Below are 26527 nucleotides of genomic sequence, written 5' to 3'. Positions count from 1 at the left end.
GTGGGCCACACCCGGCGTTGCTCCTGGTTCTGCGCTCAGAAATTTGCTCTCAGCGATGGCCAGCAGGCTCCAGGGAACATTTGGGATGCCGAGAATCGAACCCGAGTCCATCCCGGGTTGGTAGTTTTCAAGGCAAATTACAGCCCTTCCGCTGTGCTATCTATCAATCCGGTCCCCCGTTGAAATAACTATTTTTTTTTAAAAAAATGTTCTTTTAACAGCTATGGCATTCCCAGCTTGTTTTTCTAAAAAAAAATTGCAAAGTAAAATAGAACAAAAATGAAAAAAGAACTGGTTTTGTTTGCTTGTTTAGGCCATACCCCGTAGTGCTCAGGAATTACTCCTGACTTTGCTCTCAGGTTTCACTCCACTGTAGATTCAGGGAACCAACCCTATGTGGTGTTAGGGATGGAGCCCAGATTCAGCAGTGTACCAGAAAAGTGCCCTACACGCTGTGCAATCACTCTGGCCCCTCAACACTAGTTTTCAAATATTTTTAGCTCACATGTGTGACCTGAACAGAATCAAGCCTTTCTATCTATACCTATTGGTCATGCTCCAAACATTCAGGGGGGTAATAGACAAGTCAGAGAACGTCATCTAGCATTTTCTACAAGGCAACGGATCTGAAATCTTCCAAAGTCGAGGCCATGAAATAGAAAAAAGAGAAGTAGAAGCAATGAGGTTGGTACAAATGAAAAGTTTCTGGAGGGCTGGAGAAATAAGTTAGTCCATGCACAAGTCCCATGTTTGATCTGCATCACTGTGGTCCTCTGAGTACTGGCTGGAGTAACCACTGAGAAACAGAGTCAGGAGTACCTCCCAAATCAAAAGATAAATGAATTAAAAAAGGGCTTCAGGGATAGGACAGGGTTCAAATGTTTGTCTGGCATCCGGAAAGACAACACATTTGGTCCTCTGAGCTTTGCCCTGGGTCATTCCTGAGAATAGAGCCAAGAATAGTCCCTTAACATGCCTACTGTTACATGAATGGACATGGAAACTACCATGGTGAGTGAAATAAGTCAGAGAGAGAGAGAGACAGGAACAGAATAGTCTCACTCATCTATGGGATTTAAGAACAATAAAAGACATTATTGTAATGATACCCAGAGACAATAAAGATGAGGGCTGGAAGGACCTGCCCACAACATGAAGCTTACCACAAAGAGTGGTGAGTGCAGTTAGAGAAATAACAACACTAACAACTATCATGACAATGGTAGTGAGTGACAGAAATAGAATACTTGTCTCGAATACAGGCAGGGGATGAAGAAAGACGGAAATGGGGGGACATTGGTGGTGGGAAGGTTGCACTGGTGAAGGGGGGTGTTCTTTTCTATAACCCGACTATAAACATGTTTGTAATTATAGTGCTTAAATAAAGATTGTAAAAAAAAAAGTGTAAATTTGTTCAAAATAAAAAAACAAACCATGCCTACTGAGATTTAACTCCCTAGTTCCTAACCCCAGTTCCCAAATAGAAGTATTATTAAGATGCCCTGCATATGTAAGACCCTGGTTCAATCTCTATCTCAATGATAAACAAACAAACAAATTAAGAAAATATTCCAGAAAAAAAATATTCCAGAAAGGCTTCAACAACAATACACAGCATTGGTTCAGTCAGGGCTGGAACACGTAGATTTTGTAAACTGACACTAAATTGGTGCAGGTGCATGGTCATATTTTAGTGATAAACTGAAGTATATCGTATTAAATTTTTTCCTGAATTTTTTTATAAATAAACTTCAGACATTTTTATTTAAACACTCCTTTGTCTTGACCCATGGCAAAAGAAATCATAATTACATAAATAGCTGTCTTTGATTTTTTGTGTTTGTTTTTGTTTTGGGGTCACACCCAGTGGTGCTCAGGGGTTGCTCCTGGCTCTGCACTCAGAAATTGCTCCTGGCAGGCTCAGGGACCATATGGGATGCCAGAAATCAAAGCTGGGTCCATCTCAGGTTATTCATATGCAAGGCAAACGTCCTACTGCTGTGCTCTCTCTTTGGTTCCCAAATAGCTGTCTTTGAAAGCAAATGATGTGGTTTATGCTTTAAGAGAGTTTTATTATTTGTCACAAAATCATAGATTTAACCTGGAAGAAAATATATACAAAAAATTTTCATTTCACTGTGTATGCAAAACCTTTCCACCTGTTAATATCTTTATAGTATAAGTCACTCCATAACATACTATTGCTATATAAAATGGAGCATTTGATTAATTTTTTATTGATTTCCCCCCTATTTTTTGGTGGAGGAGGACATCTGCCAGTGTTCAGTGGCTACTCCTGGCTCAGTATTCAGGGTCTCTTGCTATAGTGCATAGGAGATGCTGTAATGCTAGGGATAAAACCTGGGGCTTCTGCATGAAAAGCATACAAGCACTACAATCAACCAAGTATCTGCAGGGCACGGTTATAAAAACAAAGGGCATAGGATGGGAAATGCCTTTGTTGTTGTTGTTGTTGTTTGTCTGTTTAGAGAAGGTTGCTTGTTTTGAGGTCATACCTGGCAGTGCTGGTGGAGTTTGGGGGGCCACATGGAACCCCAGGAATCTAACCTAGGTCAGCCACAGGGAAGGCATGTGGCTTACTTGATATACTAATACTCAGGACCCTAGACCTATTTTTATTCCAATACTGTGTGATTACTAAAGCTTTGTTGTATAGAATGAAGTGAGGAATCATGTTCTCTCCATTCTTTTTCCTTTTGTCTCAATAGCTTTGGCTATATAAAATCTTCTGTGAGTTAGTATCAATTTCAATACCATTTCTTCTATTTCTTTAAAGAATGATATCTGGATTTTGAAAGGGATTGCTTTTGGGGAGCTCACCCGGCCACGCTCAGGGGTTACTCCTGGCTCTGCACTCAGATATCACTCTTGCAGGCATGGGGAACCGTATGGGATGCCAGGACCATCCAGGTCTGCCACATGCAAGAGAAACGCCCTACTGCTGTGCTATCACTCAGGCCCAAAGGATTGCTTTGAATCTATGTAATGTTTGGGGTAGAATGATCATTTGTAACCCTGATCCTGGCTAACTTTCCATCTCCATGAATTTTTTAGTGTTTTTTTAACAGTACTAGACAAGGATATCATAACCATACTACTTCAACTCAAATAATAAAAACAGGGGCCAGAGAGATAGCACAGCAGTATTTGCCTTGCAAGCAGCTGACCCAGGACCTAAGGTGGTTGGTTCGAATCCCGGTGTCCCATCTGGTCCCCCATGCCTGCCAGGAGCTATTTCTGAGCAGATAGTCAGGAGTGACCCCTGAGCACCACCAGGTGTGGCCCCAAAACCAAATAATAATAATAATTATTATTATTATTATTATAAATAGAAACAACAACCTTTATTCTATTCTTAGTTTGGAAAGAGTTTGGGCTTTTTGTTTGTTTATTTGATTTTGGTTTAGCTTTTTTTTTTTTAATTGTGTGGGTGAGGGGGTGGAGAGTGGAGTTGGCTATCTCTGGTCTTGCTCAGGAACTATTCCTGGCTCTTTGCTTAGGAGTGACCCTGGTGATTATTGAGAGACCATGTGAAATACCAGTATAGAACTAGGATCAACTCTATGCAATGTCCCTTGATTGTATTTTTCATACGTTGAATTTTGTTGAATGCTATTTTCTACATCATTGATCAATAGTCGTGACTTTCTCTATTCTCAAATTATAAAGAGCTGGGGTTTTTTGGGGGGAGGTGTCACACTTGGCAGCGCTCAGGGGTTACTCCTGGCTCCACACTCAGAAATCGCTCGGGCAAGCTCAGGGGACCATATGGGATGCCAGGATTTGAACCACCGACCTTCTGCATGAAAGGCAAATGCCTTACCTCCATGCCATCTCTCCGGCCCCGTATTTTTTTTTTTTTTTTGGTCACACCAGATCTGTTTGGAGCTTCCTATTGGCTCTCTGCTGAGGGATCGATCTTGGCCATGATTGTTGGACATAAGTAGCACCAGGGATTGAACCAGATTGGTCACATGCAAGACAAGTACCCTAGCCACAGTACTATCTATCTCTCTGGCCCTGAGTTACACTGATTTTTAAATATGCCATTACATTTGCACTCCTAGAATTAAATCTTCTAGATCATAATTTCAATTATTTTTTTGTTGTTGGATTTGCATTGTTAACATTGTTTTTTTTACATTGTTTTTGTTTATTTGGTTGGTTTTGGCTTTTGGACCACACCTGGAGGTGCTCAGGGGTTACTCCTGGCTCTCTGCTCAGAAATCGCTCTTGGCAGGCACGGGGACCACATGGGATGCCAGGATTCGAACCACCATTGATCCTAGGTCAGTCGCTTGCAAGGCAAACGCCCTACCCCTGTGCTATCTCTCCGACCCCAACATTTTTTTTGTTTTGTTTTTTGGGGGTTTTTTGGGGGGGCACACCCAGTGACGCTCTGGAGTTACTCCTGTCTCTGCACTCAGAAATTTCTCCTGGCTTGGGGGACAATATGGGACACCGGGTAATCGAACTCCAGTCGTCCTAGGTTAGAGCGTGCAAGGCAAACACCCTATGCTTGCACCACTGCTCCAGCCCGCGTTATTAATATTTTGTAGAGGATTTCTATTTTTATGTTTATGACTTCATTTGTCATTTATTTTGCATATTGTTTGCATTTTCTTAGTCTGTTTTTGGTACTGAGGTAATACTAATCTAATAAAAATGAGTTGGGAAGTATTCTTTTCTCTTTGCTGAAAGAGATTATGTGGGATTGGTGTTAATTCTTTTAAACATTTGGTAGAACCATGCATTGGAACTATTTGTGCCTGGAGATTTATTTGTCAGACTTCCAAAAATATGAATTTAATTTATTTATTTAATAGTTGTAGGCATGTTTAAATGACCTGTTTTACATTGGATTAATTTTGGTAATGATTTTTTGTAATGAATAGATCCACTTCATCTAAATGATCAAAGTTATGCATTTAGAGTAGTCAAATGTATCATGCTCATTACAGCCCCTTATTGTTCTTCTAATATTTACAGAAATTATGGTCACAGCCTTTATATTAGTAATTTGTGCCTTGTCTCAGTTTTTCTTTGCCTGTCTCCTAGAAGTTTGTCCAATTATCCTTCCAAAGACTCAGTTTTTGTTTTAGTTCATTGTCTGTATTTCTGTATTCCTACCTTGTAACCTCTTTCTTTCCTTTTTTTTTTTTTTTTTTTTTTTTGGTTTTTGGTTTTTGGGCCACACCGGCAGTGCTCAGGAGTTACTCCTGGCTGTCTGTTCAGAAACAGCTCCTGGCAGGCACGGGGGACCATATGGGACACCGGGATTCGAACCAACCACCTTAGGTCCTGGATCGGCTGCTTGTGAGGCAAACGCTGCTGTGCTATCTCTCGGGCCCTCTTTCTTTCCTTTTGGTTTTATTTTTTTTCATAGAGAGAGATTCCTCCCTAGTTGTAAAAGAGGGTGGGGGCCGGTTACACCTGAATCTTGGCCTACCTGGCACCTGTGGTTCAGTGTGAGAACTCAAGGATAAGGCGCTGCTCTGCCCCTGTGTTGCTGGGGATTATCCTGAAGATTTCAGTTTGGCTCCATAAGGATGCACCCAGCTGTGGCATATCCTGTGGTGGTGCCTAAGGTGAAACCATGCAAAGCATGTTTTTTCTTCTTTGGGGAATTATTTATTATTATTCTTTTTCTACTTTCTTAAATTTAGATTATTGAATTTAGATCATTCCTATTTTATACCATAAGTATTTAGTTATATAAATCTTGTCTTTCAAAACTGTCTTAGCTATATTTCACTAACTTTAACAGCTATATTTTCATTTTCATTCATTCCATTCCATTTTTTAAAAATCCTGTGAGACTTTCTACTTGGCCTAGGGACTATTTTAAATCAGTGGCTTCATTTCCAGATCCTTGAATTTTTTTTTCTTTTATCTAATTTCTACTCTAGTTGAATTCCTTTGTGGTGAAAGAGCACATTGTGGTGATAGGAGATGGAGCTCATGCTTTGCATGAAGAAAGCCCAGGTTTGATTAGCAAGACTGCAGAGTCTCCTGAGTGCTGCCAGAAGTGAATCCTCAAGTACTAACTCAGAAGTAGCTCCTGAACACCACTGGGTGTGCCAACAAACAAAAACAAATTAATAACAGCACATTATATGATTTCAATACTAAAAAATTGTTGGGGCCAGAGCAATAATGTAGTGAATAGGGTGTTTGCCTTGCATGCAGCTGACCCAAATTCAATCCTCAGAAACCCATATGGTCCCCCAAGTCTGCCAGAGTGATTTCTGAACATAGAGCCAGGAGTAACCCCTGAGTGCCACTAGATGTGGCCACAAAATAAAGCAAAACAAAAAGTTAATAGTCCAGGAAGTTGCCCAGAAACTGGAGCACAGACTGTGCATGCATGATCCCTGGGTGTTGTGTATGTAAACATTTTATGAGATTATTATGTTACTGACCCTACCCTGATCAGTGATTGTGCCCTACCCTAGGGTGTGGCCTGGCATTCTGCCCCCACCCTAGGGTAGTACCTGATTCTGCTTCTACCATTGGGTGGTATCTGATCCCACCATCGGGTGGTACCTGATTCTGGGGGATAAAAACAAGGGTCTGTGGAAGGCAAGAGGCTTTTTGCTGGAACTGATGCTGAGGCTTTGGACTTCAGTCTTGTCCATCGAATAAAGCTAATATTTCCACAAGCCTGACTGTCTGCGAGCTGTTTACCCGCCATTTCACCTCAGAACTGCCAGCTGAACAGGGTGGCAGACGCGTGCTCCGAGCTGGAAGGGAAAGAACTCATCCTCCATCCCTCCATCAGTCAACCTCTTCAGGGGCTGACTTGCAACACCTGGAATTGAGCACTTCTTTGAATACATGGTCCCCTGAGCACTGATGTCTGAGTACTTCCCCTTCCCCATTTTTTTATGTTTATTTTATAACATTAAATGCATTCTTTTTTTTTTGCAGAGGCCACACCTGGTGGTGCTCAGAAGTTACTCCTGGCTCTGTACTCAGGAATCACTTCAAAAGGAAGGAAGGAAGGAAGGAAGGAAGGAAGGAAGGAAGGAAGGAAGGAAGGAAGGAAGGAAGGAAGGAAGGAAGGAAGGAAGGAAGGAAGGAAGGAAGGAAGAAGGGAGAGGAAGGGAGGGAGGGGAGGGAGGGAGGGAGGGAGGGAGGGAGGGAGGGAGGAGGAGGGAGGGAGGGAGGGAGGGAGGGAAGGAGGGAGGGAAGGAAGGAAGGGAGGGAGGAAGGAGGGAGGGAGGAGGAAGGGAGGGAGGGAGGAAGGAAGGAAGAAAGGAAGGAAGGAAGGAAGGAAGGAAGGAAGGAAGGAAGGAAGGAAGGAAGGAAAGAAGGAAGGAAGGAAGGAAGGAAGGAGAGAAAGAAAAGAAAGAAAGAAAGAAAAGAAAGAAAGAAAGAAAGAAAGAAAGAAAGAAAGAAAGAAAGAAAGAAAGAAAGAAAGAAAGAAAGAAAGAAAGAAAGAAAGAAAGAAAGAAAGAAAAGAAAGAAAGAAAGAGAGAGGAGAGAAAGAAAGAGAGAGAGAGAAAGAGAGAGAGAGAAAGAGAGAGAAAGCAAGAAAGAAAGAAAGCAGAAATGAAAGAAAAGAAAAGAAAGAAAGAGAGAGAGAGAGAAAGAGAGAGAAAGCAAGAAAGCAAGAAAGAAAGAAAGCAAGAAAGAAAGAAAGAAAGAAAGAGAGAGAGAGAAAGAGAGAGAAAGCAAGAAAGCAAGAAAGAAAGAAAGCAAGAAAGCAAGAAAGAAAGAAAGAAAGAAAGAAAGAAAGAAAGGAAAGAAAGAAAGAAAGAAAGAAAGAAAAGAAAGAAAGAAAGAAAGAAAGAAAGAAAGAAAGAAAGAAAGAAAGAAAGAAAGAAAGAAAGAAAAAGAAAAAGAAAGAAAAAGAAAGAAAAAGAAAGAGAAAGAAAGAAAGAAAGAAAGAAAGAAAGAAAGAAAGAAAGAAAGAAAGAAAGAAAGAAAGAAAGAAAGAAAGAAAGAAAGAAAGAAAGAAAGAAAGAAAGAAAGAAAGAAAGAAAGAAAGAAAGAAAGAAAGAAAGAAAAAGAAAGAAAAAGAAAAAGAAAAAGAAAGAAAGAAAGAAATCACTTCTGGCAGGTTCAGGGAGCCACATGGGATGCTAAGAACCAAACCTGGGTCCATCCCAGGTCAACTGCATGCAAAGCAAATACCCTACCACACTGTGCTATCATTCCAGTCCCTTAAATGCATTCTTGAGGGTGAGGCACTTTGGGCCACACCAGTGATGCTCAGGAATTATTCCTAGCTCTGGGCTCAGGAGTGATCCCAGGCAGAGCTCAGGGATGTATATATGTGCAGGGGACTATGGCTACTACAGCCAGGTAAGTGTCTTCCCTTCTGTGCTGTAACTCTAGCCCTCCAGAATATATTGCATCTTGGCAAATGTTACATAGATTGATAAAAAGAGTATATATTCTGTTGTTGCTGGGTGGATAATGTTTTGTATTGCCAATGAGATCATGTTCACTATAGTTGCTGATTTTCTTGGTAGTAGAGTGGTTGTCTGTCAATCTACCCATTATTAAGAAAGGGGTGTTAATGTCTTCAACTATAGCTAGAGATTTATGTTTTCCTTTAGTTCATTTTTTTTGCCTCTTGAATTTTGGAGATCTATTGTTTCATGCACTAAAAATATCTACTTTATTTTCTGTGTGGGTAGACCACTATATCATTATGTAATTTTGCTTTATTTTTCCCTGGTAAAATTCTTTGTTATAAAGTGTGCTTTCTCTTGTATAAATATTGCCACTCCTACCTTCTTGAGTTGGGGAAGGAGTTGTTTTCTGTTTTTATTTGTGGGTTTTTTTGGCCACACTCAGTGACTATCTGGGGTTACTCCTGGCTATATGCTTAGAAATCGCTCCTGGCTTGGGGGACCATATGGGACACCGGAGGATAGAACCATGATTTGTCCTAGGCTGGCCCGCACAAAGCAGATGCCTTATGCCCTGCACCACCACTCTGGCTCCAGGAATTGTTTTCTGGTTTTTGGGTCACACCCAGCATCGCTCAGGGGTTACTCCTGGCTCTATGCTCAGAAATCGCTCCTGGCAGGCTCGGGGGACCATATAGAATACTGGATTCGAACCATCGAACTTCTGCATGCAAGGCACACGCCTTACCTCCATGCTATCTCTCAGGCCCCATCAGGAGTTGTTTTCTGGATGACACTTGGAGGTGCTCAAGGATTACTCCTGGCTCTGTACTCAGAATGATCAGGGAACTACGGAATATGTTATGTTGGGGATTTAAATTCAGGTGAGCCATATGCAAGTCATTGTACTATCTCTTCAGTCATAAATTTATATTTGAATGGAGTCTCTTGCCCATTTTTTACTTCTAATATGCTTATATCTAATTAACAGCATGTAGTTGGTCCTGTGTCTTTAAAATCCATTCTTCTAAATTTTTATTTATTTATTTATTTATGTTTAGTTTTTGGGCCACACCCAATGGGCACTCAGGGATTAATCTGACTCTGCACTGAGAAAATCACTCCTGGTAGGCTTGGGGGCCATATGGGATGCTGTGGAACAAACCCAGGTCCGTTGACAGCATGGTTGGAAGCATGCAAGGCAAATACCCTACCACTATGCTATCACTTCAGTCCCATTCTTTTTTTGGAAGGAAGGGGTACACCCAGAGACACTCAAGGGTTACTACTGACTATGCGCTTAGAAATTGCTCCTGACTTGTGGGATCATATGGGACACCAGGGGATCAAACTGCAGTTCGTCCTAGGCTAGCATGCACAAGATGGCTTGTGCCACTGCTCCAGCCCCTATTCTTCTAATTTTTAAAATGAGTTATTTTAATTTTATTTACACTTATATTTTTTATTTTATTATTTTTGGGGGGGTTTTCTTGGGGAGCCAGGGGCTACTCCAGGCTTTGTACTCAGAAATCACTCCTGGCAATCTTGGGGGACCATATGAGATGCCAAGAATTGAACCCAGATCAATTAATTGGTGTTCTCTTTCTGTCCCTTGCTGTAACTGCTTTATTCTTTAGAATTTCAGGTCATTTTCTGTGTAGATTAATCCAAATTTGGTGTGGATTTGCCATGATCATAGGAGAATACAGACACTGGCTCTCCTATTCAAACATCTGGGCCCTACTCTCTTCTGTGTCTGCTGCCCCCTTCCTGACCTTTTCTGCTGTTGTGTTGGTGGTGACCTGTTTATACACTCTCACCTTGTGGAACTCACATAGCTGGGTGTGGGACTCACATATAGGATTGTAGGGATCACATAGTTGGTAATGGAATTCACATATATGTCCACAGGTTTCACATACATGGTTGTGCTGCTAACATGCTTGGTTGTGGGGCTCATATACAAGTTGTGGTACTAACAAATACGACTCTGGTTTTGCATACATGATTGTGGGGCTCACATGCATGGTCATGAAGCTCACATCCTGTTGCACCTAGGCTGACACTCATAAGCTTCTTCTGGTGCTCCCTGTGTTCAGGCTGTGACGCTTGCTTTGGATGACTGTGGTGCTCCTACAGGTAGTCATTGGAGCACACGCCTGGCTGTGTGCTGGAGATTGCCCACTTTGCAGCAACATCGGGAGTCCCAGATAGCAGAGTTGCTGGCACTATGCCTGGCATATGTGAGTAGTGCCAAGGTTCAAATTCATAACAGCAAGCTGGGGAAACAGTACAAAGGTTTGAAGCATGTGCTTTAAATGTATGATATCTTGGTTTGACACTCTGAGTATCACTGGACGTGGCCCTGAGTGCTTCTGAGCACTGGCAAAATGGCCCTGTTGGTCCCTAGCACGAATCTCTCTTCAAGCCCAAGCATTGAATTCTCTACTTTGTTTGATACAACATACAATGTACAACACCCTATCACCAGTTCACATTTCCCACCACCAATGTTCACATTTTCACTCCTGTCCTTCCCCATGTCTCAGAAGGCATATCTTTCAGAGGGTTTTCAGTGGTTGGTTTAGGCATTACATAATAAATGTAAATGTATCACATAACTCACCTGTGCTATGGAGTGACTATCCTTACAAATTGTCTCGGGCCTGCAACCGGAGCTTTAGCCCACAATAAGGTACGTTATTGTTGCACGCGGCCAACACAGGACGAACCCCAGTTTGAATCCCAGCATCCCATATGATTCCTCGAGTCTGCCAGGAGCAACTTCTGAGTGCAGAGCCAGGAGTAATACCCTGAGCATTGCCAGGTGTGACCCACCCTCTTCCAAACCCCCCCCCCAAATTGTCTCAATCCTAATCACCGATATGGACTATTTCTGGAGATAGTTTAATTATGTGGTCTCAAGGCTAAATGGAGTCATAAACATGTGATCCTAATCTGTTTTTGTTTTTTTTTTTTTTATGTGTGTGCCATACTCAGCAGTGCTTAGGGTTTACTACTGGCTCTATCACTTCTAGAAAGGTTCTGAAGTCCTATAAAGTTTCAGAAGCAGACATGAGTGGGCCATGTGCTAGGTAAGACTCTGTGCTAGGTAAGACTCTCATGTGCTAGGTAAGTGTCCTACCAGATGTACTATTTGCTCCAGCCCCTGTAATCCCTAATCTGATCAGGACTAGTGGCCCTATAAAAAGAGGAAAGAGAGACTTGACTCGCATGTGGCTGACCCAGGTTTTGTTTGTTTTGTTTTGTTTTTGAGCCACACCCAGCAGCACTCAAGGGTTACTCCTGGCTATGCGTTCTGAAATCGCTCCTGGCAGACTTGGGGGACCATATGGGATGCTGGGATTCTAACCACCATCCTTCTGCATGCAAGGCAAATGCTCTACCTCCATGCCATAACTCTGGCCCCTCATCCAGGTTTTATCCCCAGCACCCCATATGGTTCCCCCAAACCCCCACTAGAAATGATTTCTGAGTGTAGAGCAGGAATAACCCCTAAGCATCACTGAGTATGCCCCTCCCCAACAATAAAAAAGAGGAGAGTGCCCTTCGTCTTGTTCCACTGGATATACACAAAGAGATTATGTGACATACAAGCCAGGAGAGATTTCTCTAAGAATTGAATGAGTTGGAGCGTTGGTCTTAATCACTCAGTCTCTGTAATATGAGACAGTTAATTTCTGGGAGCCAGAACAACAGCAGAGTGGGTAGGGTACTTGCCTTGTACATGGCCATCCTGAGTTCCCTGACGTTCCCTGGGTTTCCTGAATCAGCATCCCATATAGTCCCCCTGAGCCAGCCAGGAGTGATTCCTGAGTGCAGAAACCAGTAGTAACTCCTAAGCACAGCCTTGTGTGGCCCCCTCAAAAAAAAAAAAAAAAAACAAAAAAAAAACACCTGCATTATGACGTTTTATAATGCTAACCCAAAATGACAAAGGCAACTAGTATCAATATTTTTACTTATTTTGAGTGGCAAATAGAAACATTTAGGTCCTCTATTATTTCCATTATATCTTTTTTTTGTTTAGGGTTTGGGACCACACCCTGCAGTGTTCAGGGTTCATGGCTCTTATGGTTCAGGGTTTTACTCCTGGGTATGCTCTGGGATCATATGTAATGACAGAGTTTAAACTGTGATCATCCACAATCAAGTCAAGCACCTTACCTCTCTAATTCCATTTTGTAATTGTCTTAAATATTACATATATTGACAATTTTTATGTACAGTCCCACATACATTATATATAACTGCAATTTTCATTTTATGGTTATTTTATGATGCTGGTTAGATTTCCCAGGTGACTTTCTCGCTTGAGATTTCAGGTCCATCACCTTCCCTTAAAAAAGTTTTGTTTTCAGGGGCCGGAGTGATAGCACAGTGGCAGGGTGATTTGCTTTGCATGCGACCGACCGGGGACAGATCCTGGTTCAATATCTGGCATCCCCATATGGTCCCCCAAGCTTGTCAGGAGCCATTTCTGAGTGCAAAGCCTGAGCACTGCCAAGTTGTGGCCCAAAAAAACTAAAACCAACAAAAAATGTTTTCAGGGGAGACAGTAAAGTAAAGCCAATTTTTATTTGTAAGTTCTAAGAAGCAATAAGGAAGAGAGAGTATAATGCATTCAAGAGAGGAGGGGCTTCTGCAAAAGTGGTATGAGCCCCAGATTTCCTAGCAGGAAAGTTCACATCTCAATAGGAGAGATGCAGATGACATGTGAATACACAGACAATATTCATGGGTCCAGGGAGCACATGTGCTCCTTAATTCCAAGTTGGTTTATACAGGTTTCTCTGAAAAATGCCCCAAGTGGGACTTTCAATGAATCTTTTTGCCAGAAGGGCAGGGATCAGTTAATCTTCTTTGACATTTCTTTCCTGGTCTTCGTTCCTGCTGGAGCTTCTCCTATGTAGCCTTAGTTCCAGTATCCACAATGTGTATCTGTCCCATCCTGCAGGACTCCATTATTCCGTGGGGTATATAAAGGGGACCCCAGCCTGTAAAGAGAATGGGGGGAAAGAGAGATGGAGACCAAGTAAAGTGTCTTATCAAGGTCACGCTTTATTGACTGGTACAGGCTCCTTTTAAGCACAATAAAACAGGAGTGGAGAGAAAGCAAAAGGGAACAGCCAGCATTACAGACAGTCTCCACAGGGAGCATCCTGTGAATAAACTTTACATGCTATCTTTACACAGGAACCATTTTCACCCTAAGATAGTAAAGCTTCAAATATGTCTCAAGCTTTCTGGAATGTGTGGCTGATAGGATGCTGCAGCATTTCTTTGAGCTCTTGGGCTAGTTAATGGCTAATGCCTAGGTTACGAATTCCAGCCACATAAAGTAACTTGTCCTGCAGAATTCCATATCAGGGTTTGGTCTCTGGCAGTCTCTGACATGTATCCTGTTAGTCTTAGGGCTAGGGACAATAGTTACTTCTTCAAATTTCATCTTTTCCTTGTACTAAGTCCCAAGAACTTTCACTATATTTCCAGAACTCACTGCCATATGGGGACCCTGTAGGGTTCCAGAGTAGAAGGACGAGACCACACAACGGAATAAAGTTTAACACTTTAATCCATCAGCCAACAAGACTCCCCAGCCTGGCCAGCCAGGGGGCCATCCCCTGAAGGAGACGAGCCCTGTCCAATGTCATGCTGAGGATTATATAGGAAAGGGATAGAGGGAGGTTCCAGCTTTCTGATGATCCTTAAAACGATTGGCTCTTGTTACTGTCTACTTCCTACTGCTCCCTTGTCCTTCCCTGATAGGCTACCTGGTATAGCCAGGTAGACTGAGGCGGGGTCTATGGAATAGGCTTCTGAAGCCCCAGCATGCAGCTCACTCTCTGTGGTTCTTACAAAATGGTGTTTCTTTCTGCTCAAAAACCTAAGAAGCCTGCCATGTGGCTTTTACAAAATGGTGTCCCACCTTATTCAGAATTCAAGTCCCAACATACCCTTCCCTATTTATCTGCCTGTTTCATTTACAATCTTTGTTTTAACCATCAAATATAATTTTAAAGCTCAAGATAAGGATAAATTATGAGAATATGACTATATTAGTTTTGGTTTTTATTTGTCCTTCATTCTTTATGTTTCAATGTTGCCCCTTTTTGTTAAGGAATTTTAACCAGTATTTTAGAATATATCTGCGGGCAATGAATTCTGTTAGTCTTCCAAGAATGTCTTGATTATAGATTGATACTTATCATTACTGAAGGATAATTATAGGTTGTGAGGTCTTAATTTTTAGTTCTGAAAAATATGCTAGTGGGAAGGGTGGTGAAGGATTATATCTCCTTGCAAAAGAGAAAAATACGCTCCTTCTCTGGTCTTTATGGTATCTGAAGAAAAAGTAACTCATTTAAATTAGTGGTTCCACTATATTACTAGCACAATATTTCTCTAGTGTTTTAGTTTTCAGAAGTTTAGTTGTGATGTGTCTTTTTTGTTTGTTTTCATTTTTTGTTTTTTGGGCCACACCCTGTGGCACTCATGGGTTATTCCTGGTTCTGTGCTCAGAAATTGCTCCTGGCTCAAGGGACCCATATGGGATGCCAGGAATCAAACCCACTGCATCCATTCTGGGTCAGACTGCATGCAAGGCAAATGCCCCTACGCTATGCCACCATCTGGCTCCCTGTGATGAGTCTTTTTTTTTTTACTTTATTTATTGATTTCATTGATTTATTGATTGTTGGGCCACACCCAGCAGTACTCAGGGATTTCTCCTGGCTCTGCATCTACACAACATTACCCCTGGCAGGCTGGGGGGACCAATATGGGTGCCAGTAATTGAACTGGGTCCCTCCTGGGTCAGCCTGCATGGCAAGGTAAATTCCCTACCGCTGTGCTATCTCTCCGGCACCACCTATAATGTATCTTGATGCAGATTTTCTTGGGTATTAAAAGCTTAGAAGGAAAAAAAAAGCTAGAAGGGATAGGGGCAGGAGCAGTGGCACGAGCGGTACGGCTTCTGCCTTGCATGCGCTAACCTAGGACAGACTGGAACGAGGTTCCATCCCCCGGTGTCACATATGGTCCCCCAAACCAGGAGCGACTTCTGAGCGCACTAGCCAGGAGGAATCCCTGAGCATCATCGGATGTGGCACAAAACAAACAAAAAAAAAAGCTACAAGGGAATGTAAGTGTGGAACTAACTGCTGTTTGCTTCTGTAAACACTAGCTTTGCCTTTGACATAAATACTGCCATGACGGGCCTTGGATATATGGTAGAAGGGATTAGGCCAGAGCAGCCAGTTCCAGGAACTTTGAGGGCAATGTACCAAACAGTTAGATAAACCTAGCTCTACTCCGGGGGTCTAGTAGGAAAGACTTGGTCAAAGGGTGCCCCAATGGGCGCCAGGAGTCCCTCCCCCTACCTATTTCAGATGACACAGATCCAAGACCCCATAAACCACCAAAATACCACTCTTGATGTTTAGCTGTAAAAGGAAACAACCTAGACAACAGCCAAATAACTCAGGTTGGTTTGTGATGGTTTGAAGCCTCTGTAACACTATTAAAGGAGCCTGAGTGCTCAGTAAGGGATCGTTGCCTAAGAGGGGCAATCCCAACACGCTGGTAAATAAACTCCCATGCTGATTGCATGTTGTTCGTCTCCTGTGGTTTTTGTAGGAATGGATCTCGAATTCAGAGCTAACAGGATTTATCTTGTTTGGGATTTAGTTTGAATATGAGGTTTTAATTTTCTTTTTGGTTTTTGGGTCACATCTGGCGGCTCTCAGGGTTTAACTCCTGGCTCTGTGCTCAGAAATTGCTCCTTGCAGGCTCAGGGGACCAGATGGGATGCCTGGATTAGAACCACCATCTGTCCTGGATCGACTGCATGCAGGGCAAACACCCTATGGCTGTGCTATCTCTCAGGCCCTAATATTCTTTTTTGTTTTTTTCTTTTCCTTTGTTTTTTTGGGGCCACATCTGGTGACACTCAGGGGTTACTCCTGGCTATGCATTCAGAGGAAATCTAACAGCGGTTCGCCCTAGACTAGCATGCGTAAGGGAGACGCCTTGCACCCTGTGCCACCACTCGGCCCCCTAGTTTTAATTTTCTGGTTTTTTTTTTTTTTTTTTTTTTTTTTTTTGGTTTTTGGGCCACACCCTGTGACGCTCAGGGGTTACTCCTGGCTATGCGCTCAGAAGTTGCTCCTGGCTTCTTGGGGGACCATATGGGACGCCGGGGGATCGAACCGCGGTCCCATCCTAGGCTAGCGCAGGCAAGGCAGGCACCTTACCTCCAGCGCCCACCGCCCGGCCCCTAATTTTCTGTTTTTGTTTGGTTTGGTTTGGTTGGTTTTTTTGTAATCAAGGTGTTTTTTTGTTGTTGTTGTTTGTTGTTGTTGTTGTTTTTTGTTTTTTTTTTTTTTTTGTTTTTTGGATTTTGGGCCACACCCGGCAATGCTCAAGGGTTACTCCTGGCTGTCCTGCTCAGAAATAGCTCCTGGCAGGCACGGGGTACCATATGAGACACCGGGATTTGAACCAACCACCTTTGGTCCTGATCAGCTGCTTGCAAGGCAAAACGCTGCTGTGCTATCTCTCTGGGCCCGAGGTGTTTATTTTTTAATATAATTTTTTATTTTTATCATATTGGCTTACATATCTTTCACAGTAATATTTTAGGGTACATATTAACATTGAATCAGAGGAATTCCCATCACCAAAATTGTCCTCCCTCCACCCCCCCCAACCCCCGTTCCCATCTTGCATCCCATACCCCCCACCCACACCCCCCGGGCTGCTAGAATAAGTGGTCCCCTCTGTGTCTAGTTTACTATTTAGTGATCGTACGTCTGTTTGGTCCTAGTACCTTCCCTTATTTCCCCCTCTATTTGAGAGGCGAGAAACTAGATAGTTCAAGTTATGTGGTTTTGTTTTGAAGAAGAGAAAAGCAATAAAAATGGGGTAAAAATCAATAAGCCGAAAAATGGGTGGAGTCCTTCTAAAGGCTCTCAACATCAGTTTGAGAGAAGAAAGGAAAAAAAGGAATTGAAATACCACAACAATATAAAAAGAGGGGCCGGGGTGAAGGTGGCGTCCCTGCCTTTGCAAGCGCTAGCCAAGGAAGGCCCGCTTGGTTCAATCCCCCGGCGTCCCATATGGTCCCCCCAAGCCAGGGTCAATTTCTGAGCGCTTAGCAGGAGTAACCCCTGAGCATCAACTGGGTGTGGCCCGAAAAAAAAAAAACAATGTAAAAAGAAATATCAAATAAAATATCAGTGAACACTAATTTTCTTAATGAAAAATTTGGAACGTTTAACGTCACTATAAAAAAACAGTTTTCAGAGTGGCGAGTGGCGACCGGCACTGACTCCCAGAGGGTGGAGGAGGGATGATATGATGAGTATACATAGAAAAACCTAAAGAGTCCACAGTAAAACTACTCCTAGAAACACTTAACCAATACAGCAAAGTGGCCGGCTACAAAGTCAATACACAAAAGACAGTAGCATTCCTCTAGACAAATCAAGAAGTAGAGGAGAAAGAGATTATGGAGACAATCCCATTTAAAATAGTATCAAAAAATATCAAGCACCTAGGAATCGACCTTACAAGGGAAGTGAAGGACCTGGGTCATGAAAACTTGAAAACACTTCAGAAAGAAATTGAAGAGGATCTAAGGAAATGGAAGAACATCCCATGCTCATGGGACGCTGGTTACCATATAATGGCTGCCTATATTGCCTTGGTGCCTTTCGAGTTTTTTGCTTGATTTCTTTTATCCTTTATTTATCTTTTTTTTTAATGTATTGTTGTTGTGTTTTTCTTCCTTCTCCCTCCCCACTCTTAAACTGATAGATAGAGCCTCTAGAAGGATTTCTCTCATTGTTTTTGCTTGTTTGTCTTTCGCCCCATTTTTTTTCTCTTTTCTTCAAACAGAACCACACAACTTGAACCATCTTGTTTTGCCCCACTAATGGAGGGGAAATAATGGAAAGTAATGAGACCAAACAGTCAGATGAACATTAAGTAGAAATTTTAAAAAAGGGGACTGGAGAGATAGCATGGAGGTAGAATGTTTGCCTTTCATGCAGAAGGTCATTGGTTTGAATCCCGGCATCCCATATGGTCCCCGAGCCTTCCAGGAGCGATTTCTGACCTTGGAGCCAGGAGTAACCCCTGAGCACTGCCAGGTGTGACCCAAAAACCAAAAACCAAAAAAAAAAAATAATAATAATAATAATAATAATAAAAAATAAAAATAAAAGCTCAAAATTGGGGCCGGCGAGGTGGCGCTAAAGGTAAGGTGTCTGCCTTGCAAGCGCTAGCCAAGGAAGGACCGTGGTTCAATCCCCTGGTGTCCCATATGGTCCCCCCCAAGCCAGGGGCAATTTCTGAGCACTTAGCCAGTATTAACCCCTGAGCATCAAATGGGTGTGGCCCGAAACAAACAAACAAAAAAAATCTGCCTGAAAAAAAAAAGCTCGAAATTAAGCACCAAATCCAAAGCAAATGACAACAGAATCAACACCCAATTTACAACATACTAGACACAAAGCCAACCACCTATACTAGGAACCTGAGGGGGAAAAGAGGGGCAATGGGACATAGGCTGAAAACAGGGGTGGAGGGAAGACAATATTGCTTGTGGGAATGCCCCTGATTCAATATCACTATGTACCTAAAATATTACTGTGAAAAATTTGTAATCCACTTTGATAATAAATAAATAAATAAATAAATAAATAAATAAATAAATAAATAAATAAATAAAAGGGGCCAGGCGGTTGTGCTAGAGGTCTGCCTTGCCTGCGCTAGCTTGGACGGACCATGGTTCAATCCCCCGGCGTCCCATATGGTCCCCCAAGCCAGGAGCGACTTCTGAGCGCATAGCCAGGAGTAACCCCTGAGCGTCACCAGGTGTGGCCCAAAAACCAAAAATAAATAAATAAATAGTTTTCGGGGTCTGGAGCTTTTGCCTTGCATGCAGACGACCCAGGGCAGACTCAGATTAGATTCCTGGCATCCCATATGGTCCCCTGAGCCTGCCAGGAGCGATTTCTGAGTGCAGAGCCAGTAATAACCCCTGAATGCAGCTGATGTGGCCCACAAACCAAAAGAAAAAACACTCAATAACCAGTGGATCCGAGATGAAATCAAGGAGGAAATCAAAAGGTTCCTGGAAACAAATGACAATAAAGACACAAACTATCAGAACTTATGGGACACAGCAAAAGCAGTACTGAGAGGAAAATTTATAGCTTTGCAAGCACACATCAGGAAGGAAGAAGGAGCTTACCTGAGTAGCTTAATGACACAGCTAATAGAACTAGAAAGTGCTCAACAAAAGGACCCAAAAATAGGGAGACAGAAGGAAATAACAAAGCTGAGAGCAGAAATCAACAAAGTGGAAACACAAAAAACAATCCAAAAGATCAACGAAAGCAGAAGTTGGTTCTTTGAAAAAATAAACAAGATTGATAGACCACTGGTAAAACTAACAAAGAGAGAGAGAAACTTGATAACTTGTATTAAGAATGAAAAAGGAGAGATCACTACTGATATGACAGAGATTCTAGGGTAATCAGAAACTACTTTGAGAAACTCTACACCACTAAAAATTAGAACCTGGAAGAAATGGATAAATTCTTGGACTCTTATAATCTTCCACGGTTGAAGGAAGAGGTTGTAGCATATCTAAACACCTCCATCACCATTGATGAAATAAAAACGTAATCAAATGTCTGCCCAAAAACAAAAGCCAGGCCCAGATGGATTCACTAATGAATTCTTTCAAACTTTCCAAGAGGAACTAGCTACCAATCCTGGCAAGACTCTTTCATGAAATAGAACAAACGGAAACACTTCCAAATAGCGTTTATGAAGCACATCACCTTGATACCTAAACCAGACAGAGATGCTACAAAAAAAGAAAATTACTGACCAATAGCGCTGATTGAATGCAGATGCAAAGATCCTCAACAAAATCCTGCAATAGGGATTCAATGCTCTTAGAAGAATCATCCACTTATGATCAAGTAGGTTTCATCCCAGGGAATGCAAGCATGGTTTTAACATTCATAAATTCTATCAACATAATACACAACATCAACAACAAGAAAAATAAAAAAAACTACAAACACATGATCATATCAATAGATGCAGAGAAAGCATTTGATAAGGTCCAACACCCATCTCTTGATCAAAACTCTCAGCAAGATGGAAATGGAAGGAACCTTTCTCAATGACATGATACTCTACTTAGAAAACCCTAAAGACTCTACCAAAAAGCTTCTAGAAACAATAGACTCCTAATAGCAAGGTGGCAGGCTACAAAAGTAACACACAAAACTCAATGGGCCTTTCTATACAGCAATAGTATAAGAAAGAAATGGACATTAAGAAAACAACCCCAATTCACAATAGTGCCACACAAACTCAAATATCTTGGAATCAACTTGACTAAAAATGTGAAGGACCTATACAAAGAAAACTGTAAAACTCTGGCTCCAAGAAATAAAGAGAGGACATGCGGAAATGGAAACTGCATACCCTGCTCATTGGATTGGCAGGATTAACATCATCAAAATGGCAATACTCCCCAAGGCATTATACAGATTTAATGCTATCCCTCTAAAGATACCCATGACATTCTTCAAAGAAGTGGATCAGGCACTTTTGAAATTCGTTTGGAACAATAAACACCCCTAGAATAGCTAAAGCAATCATTGGGAAAAAGAATAATGGGAGGAATTACTTTCCCCAACTTTAAACTTTACTACAAAGCAATAGTTATCACAAACAGCATGGTATTGCGAATAAGGACAGGACCTCAGATCAGTGGATTAGGCTTGGATACTCAGAAAATGTTCCCCAGACATACAATCACTTAATTTTTTTTTTCTTATTCCTAAAGACTCAACAGGATTATTTTAATCTGGGCCAAGAGAACACTAAATTTGGGCTGTAACTGTTGACTTAATTTTTAAATCAGAAAAATCAAGAACCCATAGGTCCCTTTAGCAGTTGAAACATCTCAATTCCATAGCACAGTTGCTCTAAGCCCCAGCTCTGAGACAAGATCACGCTCTTCTAAGGATCATAGGCATGATCCATAGGTGTCAGAGAAGTCCCTGACTCTCACTGGAGCTACAATCACTTAATTTTTGATAAAAAAAAAAAAAAAAGCAGGAAATCCTAAATGGAGCAGGGAAAGCCTGCTCAACAAGTGGTGTTGGCACAACTGGATAGCCACTTGCAAAAAATTGAACTTAGAACCCCCAGCTAACATCATGTACCAACGTAAAATCCAAATGGATTAAAGACCTCGATATCAGACCCAAAACCATAAGATATATCGAAACATTACATAGGCAAAACACTCCTGGACATTGAGGACTACAGGCATCTTCAAGGAGGAAACTGCACTCATCCAAGCAAGTGAAAGCAGAGATTAACAGATGGGAATATATTAAGCTGAGAAGCTTCTGCACCTCAAAGGATATAGTGCCCAGGATACAAGAGCCACCCACTGAGTGGGAGAAACTATTCACCCAATACCCATCAGATAGGAGGCTAATCTCCAAAATATACAAGGCACTGACAGAACTTTACAAGAAAAAAAAACATCTAATCCCATCAAAAAATGGGAAAAGAAATGAACAGACACTTTGACAAAGAAGAAATACAAATGGCCAAAAGACACATGAAAAAATGCTTCACATCACTAATCATCAGGGAGATGCAAATCAAAACAACGATGAGATACCACCTTACACCCCAGAGAATGGCACACATCACAAAGAATGAGAATAAACGGTGTTGGCGGGGATGTGGAGAGAAAGGAACTCTTATCCACTGCTGGTGGGAATGCCGTCTAGTTCAACCTAGATGGAAAGCAATATGGAGATTCCTCCAAAAACTGAAAATCGAGTTCCCATACCAGCTATACCACTCCTAGGAATATACCCTAGGAACACAAAAATACAATACAAAAACCCCTTCCTTACACCTATATTCATTGCAGCACTATTTATCATAGCAAGACTCTGGAAACAACCAAGATGCTCTTCAACAGACGAATGGCTAAAGAAACTGTGGCACATATACACAATGGAATATTATGCAGCTGTCAGGAGAGATGAAGTCATGAAATTTTTTCTATACATGGATGTACACGGAATCTATTATGCTGAGTGAAATAAGTCAGAAAGAGAGAGAAAAAACGCAGAATGGTCTCACTCATCTATGGTTTTAAGAAAAATGAAAGACATTCTCTGCAATAATAATTTTCAGACACAAAAGAGAAAAGAGCTGGAAGTTCAGCTCACCTCAGGAAAGCTCACCTCAAAGAGTGATGAGTTTAGTTAGAGAAATAACTACATTTTGAACGGTCCTAATAATGAGAAATGTATGAGGGAAATGGAGAACCTGTTTAGAGGACAGGCGAGGGTTGGTTGAGGAGGAGGGAGATTTGGGACATTGGTGATGGGAATGTTGCACTGGTGATGGGTGGTGTTCTTTACATGACTGAAACCCAAACACAATCATGTATGTAATCAAGGTGTTTAAATAAAATAAAAAAAAATATCATGAGAAAGATCAAACTGAAAACGTCTACTTGTTTTAATTTGCATAGGTGTGTCATTTACACACAGTCCTGCAATGGATTACAAACATAAAGTTAGTAAAGTAGGTCCATTAAAGCACCAAAACCACAGGACTGTACTGTAGAGTGTACAAGATGAAAAAAAGGACATTTAAAATAAAATAAAATAATGATGAAGAGAAATGGTCATAAGTGCGACGTGGTCGCTAAATAGGTAGGTTGTTAAGCAAAGAGGACTGTACATGTTTCCTGAGTGCCAAGCCTGAGAACTGGCAGATTTGGGCCCCTCCCCCCGCCTTGATTTTTTTTAATTGTTTAATTATGAAACTTCTCCTGACTCCTTTTCACCTCATCTTTCTTTGAATTTTGTAAAATTATTTGTTAATGTATTTATTTAATTTTAGTAGTGTGGAGACTCAAACCCAGGGTTTTGTTTTGCTTTGTGTGTGTGTGTCGTGTGTGGGTGTGTGTAGTGTGTGTGTGTGTGTGTGTGTGTGTTTTTGGGGGGAGTCACAGTCCTGGCAGTGCTCAGGGCATACTCCTGGCTCCATAGCTCAGAAATTGCTCCTGGTAGTCACAGGGGAACCATATGGGAGACCGGGATTCGTAACTGATGACCTTCTGCATGAAAGGGGCAAACGCCTTACCTCCATGCTATCTCTTCGGCCCCCAAACTCAAGGTTTTGCAAGGGTCTTGCAAGGCTGGCCACTGAGCACATCCCCCAATGGATGTTTTCCGCCAGGTTGACAAAGCTTCAGTACTGCCCACTTATTTGTAGTGTGAATGGTATGAGGAAATAAGACTTACAGAAGAGGACTTTCAAATCTCAGGGTAAGGAAATGGTGGTAGCAGCAGCATTTTTCTTGCAAGCAGCCGACCCAGGACCTAAGGTATTGGTTCGAATCCCGGTGTCCCCATATGTGCCCCGGTGCCTGCCAAGGAGCTATTTCTGAGCAGATATGCCAGGAGTAACCCTGAGCACCTCCGGGTGTGGCCCAAAAACCAAAAAAGACAAAAAACAAAGAAATGGTGGTAGGTAGGATATAGAATTAGATGATGACAATGAAGAAGAAGAAGATGATGAACAACGATGCTAGCTTTTGGCCACTCCTTGCAGATGTTCAGCGGGTTAATCTGACTGCACCAAGGAATTGTTTCTGGCAGTGCTCAGGGGACTAAACGGGGTGCTGGGGATTGAACCTGGATTGAATCATGAATATAGTTTTTTTATCTAGATGTGAATGACTAGAAAGCAAAGAAATAAACAAATAAAAAAATCGTACTGGATTAGAGAGATAGTCCAGTGCATTTACGTTGCCTGTGCGCATCTTGATTCAATCCTTGGCATTGCCTATGGTACCCTAAATACCAACAGGAGTGATCCTGAACACAGAGCCTGGAGTAGCCCCAAAGCATCAACCCAAAGGTGGGGGAAAAATGATGTCCTATACTCAGTAATTTCCACCTAAGAGTGAGGCAAGGTGGAAGAAGACCGGAGTTAGTAGTGAATAGAGGTTTTGTTTTTGTTTTTGTTTTTTGTTTTTGTTTTTTGGTGATGGGATGGCACTGGAAAGTAAAAGCATTAGTCCTTGCATTGCAGAAAGGTCGGGGTGGTTTGAATCCCGGCATTCCATTAGGTCCCCTGTGCCTAGCCAGGAGCTATTTCTGAGCATAGAGCCAGGAGTAACCCCTGATGCGCCTGCCAGGTTGTGACTAAAAATAAAAATAAAATAAAATAAATAGGGCCCGGAGAGATAGCACAGCGGGCGTTTGCCTAGCAAGCCAGCCCGATCCAGACCTAAGGTGGTTGGTTTAGAATCCGGTGGTCCCATATGGTCCCCCTTGCCTGTCAGGAGCTATGTCTGAGCAGACAGCCAGGAGTAACCCCTGAGCACCGCGGGTGTGTGGCCCGAAAAACAAAAATAAATAAATAATTATAAAATAAAACTCTTTCTCTTGTTTACCCATTGAGGTCCCATTTATGCATCCTCAATATGAAGGGTACTAAGTGAATGTTCCTTTTGGTTCATTTCCTCCAAGGAGCTACTGCAGATATGCATTATTGATCTCTTAATTATAGGTCACTGTTTTTTGTATTTTTTTTGTTTTTTTTGTATTCTTATTTATTTTAGTATTGTTCATAATAAAGTCATTTCCAAGCAGCAACTGTTCAAACACAATCCCACCACCAAAAGTGACCTTCAACTTTACATTTGTCCCAATCTCCCACCCCCCCACTCTAGCAAACACAAACAAAATTACCTCATATTATTGGTTACAAACAAAGGCAGTGGAATTATCAAAACTGAGATGAACAAAGATCAGTTTGAAATGATTGTTGTATCTCTCCATGGTGTTACTAAGTCAAAGGATTTACTGGTCTGTGGTTGATGATAGCTGAACCTCTTGTATTACTGTTAGGGCTGATTGAAATCTGGTAGATTTCTATGTAACTTTCCCATCTGATTTTCTATGATAATACTGGGTTGGCACTATAAAATTTTGAGATGTTGCTTGGCTGCAAGAGTTGTATCTGAAGTTTCTCATGTCCCTAGCCCTAAGACTACCGGGATACACCAGTGAATACTGAAACTAAGGCCTAATAAGGAAAAGCTCCAGTAGCATCAAAAGTAGGAAAAGGAAGGTCAAAGATCAACTGATCCAACCCTTTCCCCTGGCAGCCACAACAAGGCTCTTCCCTAAATAGAAAGACCCTGTGGGGTAGATATAGAGAGACCCTATATAAACTAAATGGGCACAAAGGAGAAGTGCACATTATCTCACTGGGCCCACGAACATGGCCTCTGAGGGCACCTGTGAGTGGCATCGCCTCTTTTTAAATATGGGCTTTTCCTACTTTCACATTGGTTTGTGTACCTGGAATCCCTCCAGCTTTGGGAGAAGCCCATGTTGTTTCTCCTTCCCTTTGAGTAAAAACCTGCTTTTACTTCCCTGCTTGTCTGCCCCCTTAAATCTTTTCTGTAAGCAAGGTATTGGGCCTGAAAGTCCAGACAAAGTAGTCATCCAGGGACCTCCACCAGCATTATTATCTTCTAGTAAGGAGTATTGAATTTTGTTATATTATCAATAGTGAAATTACCGGGGGCCGGGAGTGGTGGCACAAGCCGTAAGGTGTCTGCCTTGCACGCACTAGCCTAAGGACTTACTGCAGTTGCGATCCCTGGCATCACATATGGTCCCCCAAGCCAGGAGCAAGTTCTGAGCACATAGCCAGGAGTAACCCCTGAGCGTCACCCAGGTGTGGTTGAAAAACAAACAACAACAACAAAAAAAAAATGAAATTACTGACAAAATCACCTTTACCCCCATGAAAGTTAATATTTTAGTCCAGCTTGACATATTAGTTTAGCACTGGTCCTGGAGGTGGTCTTTTGTGGGGGGAGGCTGAACCCCTTGCTGGTTGTCCTGCGAGTCCAAAAGTAACTCCCAGAGAGAAAGATTAAACCTCATTCTTCCATCCTCCTCCTGGAGGAGACCCTGGCAACAAATCTGCCACAAATAATTCACTTCAGACAAGAAGTTAGGGGACCA

Source organism: Suncus etruscus, chromosome 1 (genome assembly GCF_024139225.1).
Source record: "Suncus etruscus isolate mSunEtr1 chromosome 1, mSunEtr1.pri.cur, whole genome shotgun sequence".
In the NCBI taxonomy this organism is placed as follows: domain Eukaryota; kingdom Metazoa; phylum Chordata; class Mammalia; order Eulipotyphla; family Soricidae; genus Suncus; species Suncus etruscus.
This window is presented reverse-complemented; position numbering follows the sequence as displayed.